Here is a 12,781-nt window from a genome sequence, read left to right as displayed (position 1 = left end):
AACCTCATGGGATCGTTCATCACTAATATTTTTTAGCGGGATTATTGCAGCTTTAATTCTTTCACATTTAATTAAAAAAAAAGGTCTCCATATTTAGTATTTGCTGTTCCCTCTGAAACAAGGCCTTATATACAGATAGAAGTGTAGTTCCCTTCTTTTATGGAACCATGATAAACCATTCACAGAATGTTTTGATCCCTTCCTTCTCTGTATGTACTTTAAGCACTTAATCAGGCACTTCCCGGCATAGCATTCAAAGGCCTATCACAATTTACCATTTCATGCTAATCCCCACTCTCTCCCTGATATTTGACATTCTTTGTGATAGGTCATACCCTTTCAGGCCGCTTTGCTTTTTGATCTTATTCCATTAATTTACATTCTTTTGTAATCTCAACTTGCCAAAATTGTAGTCGTCTTCAAAGTCTAGTTGAAACATCACTTCCTTTGTTTTCACAAAACTTTCCCCAACTTGTTTCTTCTGCTCTTCCATAAAAGTCGTGTACCACTTCTGATATTGTACTGTGGGTTATGTTTCTCTTACATTTCAAGTAAAGGAGTTTTCGTCTTATCTATCTTGATCACAATTCTTGATACATAGTAGTAGGCACTCAATAAAACCATACGGATTTAAACTTATTTGTACTGTTACTTTACTATCTATCAGAGTCTTGCTCTCCAACTTCTCCTGCTTGACATTAGAGATTCTCAGACTTCTTAAAATTCAATATTACCTGACATAGTCTTAGAACACAATCAAGAATCTTTGAATTGGAAAAAATGTTAGAAATAACACAGTTCAAAACCTCAACCAATGCAAGAATTCATTTTACCAAATACCTTTGTTTAAATATCTATAATGATTAGCATGACCATACAGACTGGTTTGCCCAGGAGAGCCCTAGTATAATTAATGGCACCCCCTTTCACTCTCAAAAGTATCTGGGTTTTGATGGTAAGTTTTATGGTCATCCCAATAATAAAAAACTGCTTACTTCCTCACAAGTACTGGATAGCTGAACAGCCTTAATTACCACATCTTTGAATTCTAAACCATGTAAATCTACTGAATCTTCACAAAACATAAAAAAAAAAGTCTCCTTTGTTATAGGTGGGTAAGGGGTAGAGTTCTAGAACTAAAGGAAATGATTGAGTGCAGGCAAAGTTTATTATGCTAAATGAATAGATGGCTAAGTACAAAATTCTTAATTTGACAAAAAGTTAGGACATTTTATTAAGACTTTAGATTGTATATTAAACCAGAAAAGTTCTAAACATAAGAACTTAAAATAGCTTCATAGAAGCAGAGAAAAGCTAAATAAACTTTATGGGCTAAGATTAAAAAAATCCTCAGTAATGCTGGCTTCTATTGGGCTACTTTAAAAATCAATGAATCAAAAATGATGTGAGCTTCTAAAGAAGTTTAATTAGGATAAACCATCTTGGCTAAGGCTTAAAAGGAGTAAAGCAAGGCAGATAAGTCTTCATTTAAGTACAGATTTTAATATTCAATGGGCAACCACTTTGTTCTTTTTAACTGAGGAAAATTTTGCGATTCAATTATCTGAATCCGACTTTTCTGCTACACCTCCAAAGATTTTTCTCTGAGCTGAAAACTTGCATGCAGTGTTTCAGCCAAAGTAAAAATGTGCCACCAAGTTGTAATGCTCTAAAAAATGGATTTTGGAGTCTCACTGAATTTCAGAAGAATCACTCACTACATACAATTATTTTGAAAAACATTTGGGGAATATACCTCTTAGATAAATATCCATTTGTGTTCTATTTTCAAGACCTTTCAGTTATAGAAATTGGTTAACTGGAGTTTTGAAAGAAGATGGATATGTTCTCTAAGAACGATTTAAGCTAGTGTGTGTGTGTGTGTGTGCGTGTGTGTGTGCGTGTATAAATATATATATATTATCGTGTTTCCCTGAAAATAAGACCAGGTCTTATATTAATTTTTGCCCCAAAAGACACATTAGGGTGTATTTTCAGGGGGATATCTTATTTTTTCATGTACAACAATCTACATTCATTCAAATACAGTCAAGTCATCTTCTTCTGGAACATTGTCATAACGTACTAAATGAGTCCGTCTGGCTGACGATCTTAACTGGGGCTTATATTCGGGGTAGGTCTTATTTTGGGGGAAACACAGTATATACATATATATGTAGATAAATGTAGCTAGATAAATCATCTAGCTATCCATTCAGATACACAAAATGCATTTGTAAGATATATATACACACCTCCACATCAGAATGTTTTCCCACTGAAAAATATCTAACTAAAGAGAAGCCTTAGAATTGCAGATTATTTGGCAGAAGTTCTGAGAAACATAGTTAACCAAGTATGGACTAGAGCATACATGGAAGCTTTCTTGGGTCAAAGGGCCTCTGGATGTATACCTACAAGATTTATCCTACTAAAGTCTATCGGTATTGATCTTATGGTTAAGTGTAATGAGGAAGTGGACAGTGATCCTTTAAATATACATTCTGAGGTACACTGTAAGCCGGGGTTTTCCCCTTGGTGCTACTGATAATTTGAGCCAGATAATTCTTTGTTGTGGGTGGATGCCCTGTGCATTACATGTAGAAGCAAATGGAATTCCCCCACCCTCCACCATCCACCCACTTGTGACAACCAAAAATGAGGGGAAAAATTGCTCCTGGTTGAGAAATACTATTGTAAGTAAATGAGGCAACATGGTATAGAACAGATTAGACTACAATGGGATTCGAGAAGCTGGGTTCTTCTAATCTAGCTGTTTTAGTCTCTAATTTTGGGATATTGGAGAAATTACCTAATCCAGCAATTTTCTAAGTGGGTTATGGAGAATAGTATTGCTAAATTAGCTAAGAACCTTATATATTAAAGAGATGAGCCCACTTAACTTTATTGGGCCACATATTTTTCTATTTTATAATAAAAAAATATTGACTAGGAACTTTAATTTAGGTTCTAATGCCATAGCTTGTAACAAACTAAGTCCTAACCCATAAACTAGAAAAGCTGCACAAATAAAAAAAAATTGAGAGAATAAATGAAGGTATGAGAGAGCTGCCAGTGTAACCGAGACCTGATAGGACAAGATCCCTGAGAGAAAAGAACCTTAAAGAGCTAGGCTGCCTTTCTAAATGTTTTCTCCTCAGGGCATTTGCAAAGTCTTAGTGCTTCGTGAAAGGTTGAAGATCTAGACAATGAACTCTTCCTAAGAGGCAGAGAAGCCAACAGAGCTTTTGGCAAAAATTGGAATTTGGGGTTGCCAAGCCAGTCAGAACTGAGGTGTCATGATCATGAAGAGAAGGGAACATGGTGGAGTACGCCTGACACTCGGGGGTTGTTGCCTTTGAAGTATTTGCCAAATTTGTAAGGTTAGCAGGATAAGAGGCCAACACACTAAGCATACAATAGAGAACAGCAGAGTTGGTTCTTTACAAGACAATTAAAATTGATAAACCTTGTGGTGGCCATGAAAACGTGTCTCTCAGATTTGCCATTCGGAGCACAACTGACTGATGGTCCCAGCTGTGCTCTGAAACCACTGTTCATATTGAGGCTATGCTTCCCATGAGCACAGCAGGCATGCTATAGAGACCTATTCCTGAGAGACATGGGCTCCTGTGAGCAACTTTACTTGATGGGCAAGTTTGGCTTGAGGACTCCTCACTGGCCTTGTCAAAATTTAACTATAATGCAATCTAAGCCTCTTTCTGCCAACCTTCTCTCCTTTCCTCTTCAACCCAGTGGTCAGACCCGTACTACAATTTAACAGATCTCCCTGTCTCCTCTGGCTCCCATCTTATTTTCCTTCACAGGTGTTTCCTTCAATAAATCTCTTGAATGTTAACCTCATCTTGGCATCTGCTTCTTGGAAAATCCAAACTAAAATAAACCTCTAGAAAGAGTGATCGAGGTAAAGAGAAAGAATACAAAGTTAATTCCAAGATTAGGAATTTAAAACGAAACATCACTATAGATCTTACAGTAATTAGGAAGATGAGAGAATATTATCAGTAACTTTAGGCTAATAAATTTGAATATTTAGGAAAATTAGACACATTCCTAGAAAAATACAACTTATCAAAACTGGCATAAGAAGAAATAGAAAAAACTGAACATTCCTATTCAATTGAAGAAGCTGAAACTATAATGAAAAAAATCATTCAACAAAGTATTCTCTGGGCCCAGCTATTCTGATGCATGAGTTCTTTCAAATATTTACATAGATAACATTTTATAAAACTCTTCCAGAACAGAAAAAGGCACTTTCTTTTTCACTTTATAAGGTCATCATAATGTTCCTACCAAAACTAATAAGGATGTTACAAGAAAGGAAAATTACAAACTTTCTCATAAACAACATACAAAAATTTGAAACAAAATATAATTCAATCAAATGCAATGATAAATTAACAGACTATCATGACTATATTGGGATTATACTAAGAATGCAAAGGTGATTTACCATTGCAAAATCAAGCTGTAATTCAAACATTAAAAGAAAAAGGGGAAGAAAATCATATAGTAATCTTAATAGATGCAGAAAAGTTATTGCATAGAATTCAATATTCTTTCATGATAAAAAAAAAATCTTAACAGCAGCAACAAAAATATTAGCACACTATGAATGGAAGGAAACACCCTTAATCTGATAAAGAGTGTCTACAAATAGACTATAGTAAACATTATACTTTTTGATAAAGGTTGTTTTCACCCGAGATTGGGAATGAGACAAAGATGTTCACTATAACCATTTCAACTGTGCTCGTGTTCAGTGTGCTTTACTGTGGCAGTTAGTACAGTAAGAAAAGGAAAGGAAAAATAAAGGATTGGGAAAGAAGAAACGAAACTGTTACTATACACAGATGATACTATTATATACATAGAAAATTCAAAGAATCAACAGACACATTACTACAATTAATTAGTGAAAACAAAGTCATTATAAAAAATCTACATGCCAATAAAAAACAAATAGAAACTGAAATCTAAAAGAATGCCATTTAAAAATGGATAGCATCAAAAACCAAGTAATAGCAATCTTACCAAAGACAGACAGACAGTCAGACACACGCACACACAAACATGACCATTACACTGAAAACAACAAACATTTTGGAAAAATTAAAGACCACTTAAATTAATAAAGAGAAATACTCTATGGATTGGAAAACATAATATTGTAAAGATGACAATTCTCTCTAAATTGATTTGCAGATTCAATATAACCTGAATAAAAATTCTAGTAAAGACTAAAAAAAATTTTTTTGGGGGGGGCATGACAACAAGCTCATTCTAGAATTTATGTAAAAATGCAAAGGGCCAAAACAAGCCAGGACAATCTTGAAGAACAAAGTTGGAAGACCATACCAGGTAAAAAGACTGATTATAAACTAAGTAATTAAGAGAGTGTAAAGTGGTACAAGGATATAGAGAAGATTGGAATAGAATAGTTTAGGAAAAGACTCACTGATACAAGGTCATCTGAAATGTGACAAAGGTGTTAATTTAGTGCAGTTAGGTAAAGGGTGTTCCTTTTAATAAATGATAATGGATCAACTGATTATTCATATGGGAAAAAAACTGATCATGCCCTCTACTCCACACCATACATAAAAATTAATTCTAATTCTATATGGATCTAGATGAAAATAGTAAAAAATAAAAATTTTAGAAAAAGAGAACAGTAGGAAAATAACTTCATGAGCTTGGGAAATGCAAAGATTTCCTTTAAAAGAATATGAAAAGCACTACCCATATGGGGAAAATATTATAAATTGGACTAGATTAAGAGCTTTCATTTATCAAAAGATACCATAAAGAGAGTTCAAGGCAAGCCATAGAGTGGGAGAGTATACTTGCAATACCTTTATCTAACAAAAGATTTGTATGTAGACTGTAAAAAGAATTCTAAATCAATAAGACAATATAATAGGGGCAAAAGACTTTAACAGGAACTTCACAAAAGAAGATACGCAAACGCTAATAAGCAGATGAAAAGGTGCCCCACCTCATTACAACAGAAAAATTCCAATTAAAACCACAATGAGATTCTAGTACATACCCACTATAATGGCTGAAATTTACCAGCCAATGCTGGTGAAGATGTGGAACAATAAAAGCCATTCTATATGCTGCTGGTGGGAGTAGAAATACCATCACTTTGGAAAACTGGAACTAAAAAATAGAACTCTTCTGTATCACAATGATGGTGGTGATTACATGATCCAATCATTTGTCAAAACACACAGAACTTGACACCATACAGAGTGAATTTTACTTATTATAAAAAACAACCCAGATATGAAAGGAAATGAAAATGGAATACAAGCTCTAACAAATAAATCTAACTGTATTATAAATGAATACAGCTGTATGAAACTTCATGCAATAAAAGAACTAACCTAAAGTTATTTTGGATAACAGTATTTGACTAGATATTGTAGGGCTAGAGACAAAAGAACTATAAGCAAACACTGTACTCTAGTAAAAAAACTATGTTTCCCACAAGGGGATGGGTAAGCAATTCAAAAAATACTTTAGGATGGAACAAATAAGTAAATATATTTTAGATAATGAGAGCCAGACCTTTCAATGTCAGAGGAAGAAATTATAAATAAGGAAAGGGTGAAAGCTAGAATGAACAGTGTTGTTGGATTGGAATCGAAGGTATCACTTTGAACTTTAAACAGGAATATAAACAGATAGATACAGAAATAAATGTAGATGGCTGTGTATGTAAGGACTATTATACATACCATACATATATTGTCAATCTATTTGCTAAGAGGGTCCAGAAGTAACGAGACTCAAGAGCAATGAGCATTCCTAGCACCCAGATCTGGGTTTCTAAATAACATTTGCCAATAAAAGGAAAGTGGGTTACTTGAGGAAGTGGTTGATTCCAGGACTGAGACAGGGAAAATACAAGCGCTTAGAGCATCTTATATTGTCAAAAAGTAAGGTAGTGTTCAAAAAGGATGGGGACAGAGCAAGATAAAAAGTCTGTATACTGGGTGATTCTATTTCAAAGAGAGACAAAACTAATTGTTAGCAGTAACCAAAATAATGGTGACTTTTGGTGGGGATCATGATTAGGAGGGGAGTCCAAGAGGTGGCTTTGAAAGTGCTGGAAGTGTTCCATTTCTTGATCTGGTGGTAGTGACACAAGTGTGTTCACTTCAAGAAAAGTACCAATTTTGAAGGCATAAAAAAGAAAAAAAAAACTATGCAAGATATTCTTCAAGGAAAAAATTATGCAAGATATTCTATATTTTGATTCTGGTGGTTGTTCATTGTTTTTAAGCAAAATATGTGTGCATTTTATGATACGTAATCTATCCCTCAATAAATCTGACTTAAAGGTCTTTTCAGAAATAAATGCTATAACACGGCTAACACTGCCTAGGGTAGGTTGTCTTCCATTTTCTAGCTTTGATAGAAAGGTAGGAGTTGAAAGACGTCTCATTTCTTGACAGACCTGAGGTCACTAAATCATACATACCATGCCCCATAGATATTATTTTGTTAGGAATGTGACGGTTCCACATTTATTTTAAATTATTTTTATTTTATTTTAATTATTTATTTAAATTATTTTATTAAATTTATTCTAAATTATTTTTGACCACTTGGCTAATTAAAGAACACTGACATTTGCAGTTACAAAAATCTAAAAATGGAACATGAGTTAATAACTAGTTGTTTACATTCATAGTTAAGAAATATATATTCTTTAAAATCTCCCCTGGTAAGAACTTTTCTCTATGAATGCCAGACGCACACATTCTGAAAGAATGCTATTTAATTTGTTCTATCCACACCATCACCAACCTATGCCAACAAGATCATCATTTAAAGTTGGTTTGGCTGTAGTAGAGAAAACATTTTCAAAATGATTTATAATAATATTTTGTAGCAGTAGGACTTGTGATGATGTGCTGACATTATTCTTCCAGCTGCTGAGATTGCTTTCCTTTAGAGTTTACATTTCCTATTGCACTTTCTGTGCTTTATGCCTACCAGAATTGCAAATCACAGTGACCTTATCTTGTAGAGTAATGGACAGCGCTGTTTGCAAAGAACGTGAAAACTTAACTAGCAAATGGGGTGATAAGTTTCTTTAAGGACTTAGGAACAGGAAGACAAGTAACTTCAATAACCCCATTTACTTATAACGAAATGACAAAGGCATTAGGATGTGACTATCTTCAATTATAAGCTCCTCAAAGGCGGGAGACTATTTAAGGTAATATGTAGATTTCTTGTCATAGTGGATGGGTCTTTGATACTCTGATTAATCGGGAAAGAGAAGCATTCATCAAGGCCTGACTTATGGGAGTAATAGATGCTTAGCTGCTAAAAGCATCTATTACTGTTCTGTTTCCATCATACCACAGGACCATAGAACTGGAGGCAACATTATCAGATCACCTAATTCAATGGTTTTCAAAGTGAGAGATGAAGGACAGGCAGCAGAAGGAATACACAACCCTACACTTCTCTTCCCCTAGCCTCCTCCCCCTTCATTCTCATACATCTTGTCCAGGATGTGTAACTTGCATACTCCTACAGAGATGTATCAGATTGAGGGGAAGGAACTCTAATGAAGGCAGGGCTGTATTTACCAAAAGCCCACGGGGTGATTCTGATAGAATAGCACCAGTCTTCCAGTTGAAAACCTCTGACCTCATCTATTTTCTCCCTTTCAGCGAAATTACAACTCAAACAACCCAGAAAGAAATCTGAAAGTATTCAGAAAAGTCTACAATTTATTCTTCGGTGGACTTATTGCCTCATAAGAGCCACTGTGGGAAATGTATTATTTTCAATTTAGAATGAAAGTGTTGTTTTTCCAATATTTAGTGATATATTTAATACAGAAACTTGGAGAAATATAAACTTTCTATAGACATATGTGTATATATGTATGTATTATGTATATGTATATATGAATATGTACATATATATAAAATATTTTCAGTACAATCCCTAATATAATAAGGTGTTAATATATGAAGACCTCATTAGTACCTGCTGTCCAATAGGTAATGAAAACCTTTAGTCTTAGCTTTTCTAAAGTTTATAGACACAGAAATGATTTCCTTGACCTGACTTACATCATACCTAACAAGTTCATTCAACACTTATTAAAAGGATCAAAATGGACAGAATCATCTTTTCTATCCTGTCCTTCATTCCCAGATTCTGACTCACTATTTTCCAGAGTTCCCCCCAACCCCCATGTGCCCTGAAAGCTTGGAATCCAATTAGCTTGCAAGCAATGAAAACAATGACTGATATGTGACAAAACCACTGGGCTGGATGGATACAGAGGATGCACACCCAACTGAAATAAAGGTGGCCAAAAAAACAGGGTAACTGGGAAAGACTTTAGATTCACAGGCAACTTAGAGTAGAGGAATTCAAAGAATTACATTCATAAAACAAGAGAAAGTGGTTTATAGATGCCATATCTCAAAAGGAGAAAGGTCTCTAGAATTAAAACCAAGGAAACTGATTTTGTTATATTATTGCTAAAGGCCACAAACTTAGCAGTGATCATTTAAAAATACTCTACAGTGTGAGGTTTAAGGAACAATGATTTCTAATTAGTGTTTTAATAAGTGTGTTAGCACTGCTTTGTGTCATTCTGGAATGTCACTTTTGGTAAATTAAGGGACACTTTCCCTCCCCATCTTCCATCAGTATTTTAATGCTAGGAGGTGGGAAAAAGCTGATCCATATTCAAGTGGAAAGGAGGAAAAACAATAACAAATTGGCATCTCTTCTGTGGATTGCCCCACAGGCCAAGCATTTTTATGTTCTTAATCATTATTAAATGACTTAACATGACACCCAGAGCCTGGCGAATGATTGCATCCTGACATGAGAACGAATTACAAATGAAATGAAAGATCAAGCCGTATTAGAGGATTGCCTCTGGGAAATGAAAATCTTTAATTCTCTTTTATTATTGACATTTATTTGGCTGCCATGAATAACAACATAGCAAAGAGATTCAGCTATGCTTGTGCACTGAATAGCTTATCCCAAGGCTCAAAACTGCATTAACATTTATCATGTTTGCTTTTGTAGCTGACACCACTGAACAGATTCTCTATCCATCTTGTATTTATCATGCATTGCAGATATAGTGCATCCTCTAATTTAAGTTCATTTTCATATAGTAGAAACAGCAAAGATTAGTCAGTGTCTTTCCTCAAATAAATTCCTGCTGGTTAGCATTCCGAAGAATGGTTTAATAAATTTAATAAAGAACAAAATGAGTTGACAAGGAAATTCAGTCACAGGAAAGGGAGGCTAATTTTAAAGGTTTCAATTTGGGGAAATTTGCGCAAATTCACAATGAGAAAGACACTTGTACAATATGTATATCTGGAATAAAGCCTTAAAATAAATGTCTCCATAAAGAGCAACCAAATAGCATTTTACGAATCTGAAGGCAGTACGACAGTCCTATAAGATAAGAAGTCTGCTTGTTTTTCACTTTTCTAAATGGTGTTCATTGCTAATACAGGCATAGGCCACATACTATAGGAAGACAGCAATTCAGATAGCTATCAACGCAGGGATATCTTTTCATGACTTATTTCTTTTCTCCCTTGTACAAATTAACAACATGGCTTTTCCTGTCACAACAATAAAACATTATATAGTACCTGGTGCCTTTGCTCACATGATCCTCTGACTAGATTGCCCTCCTTTCCAGAATTCAAGGCTGAGCAAAGATATCAATGCATCTTGGGAAAATCACTTACTATCTCTGAAGCTTCTTTGAAAATTTAATTTTTACTTCTCTTTCTTTCTGTTCTTTATACTTTAATTATGAAAACATTTAAACATATATACAAGTGGAGGTAATAACATAATGACCATCCCCCAGATACCGATTACCCAATTTCCACAATTTCATTTCATCTATAACCCCACTTCACTATTCACCACTAACTGAATTATTTTGAAACAAATATTTTTAAAGTGAATTTCTGAATCTTTCTTTTGACAATTCTAAAATAAGACAGTTGGAATGGATTAATTCTAGGGTCCCTACTCCCCAAAATTTGACAATGATTTTTTTTTTACCCTTTTCAACCTTACATATTTAATTCAACAAAAATTTACTTCATATCCACTCTAACATCTTCCTTCAAACTTTATTGATTTTCTTCTCTGATTCAATATAACTGATACAGTCTGCATCAAGAATTAAGAAGTATAATTATACTTCCTTGTATTCGTATATTGATATATATTAATTTTATTTCCGAGTTAGAGCTTTAAGACTCATATCTTAAATTTCAGTGTTCATCAGAGTATTGAATAAATACAAATGTAATAATTGCTACTGTTTATAATCATTAATTCTGCAATTGGTTTTAATCTTAAATTAAAAGATTTGTGTTTTGGCTTTAATGGTAGGTAGCATCATATTGACAATATTAACCATTTTAATCTATAAAATGTTTGTTGACTAGATGAAATTCCTATTCTATGAGTGCTATAAAACAGATGGCTGAGTAAAAACAGAAGTCAAGGTTCTCCTTAAGATTTAAAACTGAGGAAGTTCTAGATTTTATTTGTTCATGGTTAGATAAACTAATTTTATTCGACATAGGTATTTGGTAAATACAATGTATTTTCTTTTTCAGGACAGACATTTCTAGACTGAAAATATTTCCAAAATATCAAAGTAAACATATTAAAACAAAGTGGATTTACTCAACTGAATTTTCGTAAATCATCTTCTTGAAAATGAAATCTTTTCTATTGTGATAGAAGGTAGGTATATTTATTAAAATAAAAAACTATAAAAGGTACATTTTCATAGAAATAGGACAAACAATCCTAAACTTTACGTGGAATCACAAAAGACCCTGAAAAGCCAAAGCAATCTTGAAAAAGAAGAACAAGTTTGGAGGCATCTAATATAGATTTCAAACTATATCACAAGATATGGTAATCAAAACAGCACGGTACTTGCATAAAAACAGACACGCAGAGATCAATGGAACAACACAGAAGACCCAGAAATAAACCCACACACATATGGTCAATTGATTTATGAAAAAGGAGCCATGAATATACACAATGACGAAAGAATAGTCTCTTCAATAAACGGAGGTGGGAAAAACTGGACAGCCATATAAAGAGTTTGAAACTGGGCCCCAATCTTACAACAAAAATCACCTAAAAATGGATTAAAGTCTTAAAAGTAAGACTTGAAACCATAAATCTCTTAAAAGAACAAATGGTGTGGGTTGGGGGGGGAAGTTCCCTGACATTGGTTTGGCAACGATTTGTGGTGTTTTTTTTATTTGACACCACAAACAAAGGCCACAAAAGCAAAAATAAACAAGTGGGACTACATTAAACTAGAAAAAACTTCTGTACAGCAAAGGAAACCACCAACAAAATGAAAAGCCAATGTATGGAATGGGAGAAAATATTTGCAAATCATATGTCTGATAAGGGGCTACTATCTAAGATATATAAAGAACTCATACAACTCAATAACAACAAAAAATCCGATTAAAAATGAGAAACAGAAACTCATAGACACAGACAATAGTTTAGTGGTTACCAGAGGGTAAGGGGGGTGGGAGGTGGGAGATGAGGGTAAAGGGGAATCAAATATATGGTGATGGAAGGAGAACTGACTCTGGGTGGTGAACACACAATGGGATTTATAGATGATGTAATACAGAATCGTACACCTGAAATCCATGTAATTTTACTAACAATTGTC

General features: G+C 34.1%; 1 protein-coding gene across 2 annotated transcripts in view; it reads right to left on the bottom strand.

The window, feature by feature from the left end:
- ADK (adenosine kinase) overlaps positions 1-12,781 on the bottom strand; it is a 450,882-nt gene that overhangs the window by 62,312 nt on the left and 375,789 nt on the right. The window lies entirely within an intron of this gene.

Source organism: Rhinolophus sinicus, linkage group LG07 (genome assembly GCF_036562045.2).
Source record: "Rhinolophus sinicus isolate RSC01 linkage group LG07, ASM3656204v1, whole genome shotgun sequence".
NCBI lineage: Eukaryota > Metazoa > Chordata > Mammalia > Chiroptera > Rhinolophidae > Rhinolophus > Rhinolophus sinicus.
This window is presented reverse-complemented; position numbering and strand designations above follow the sequence as displayed.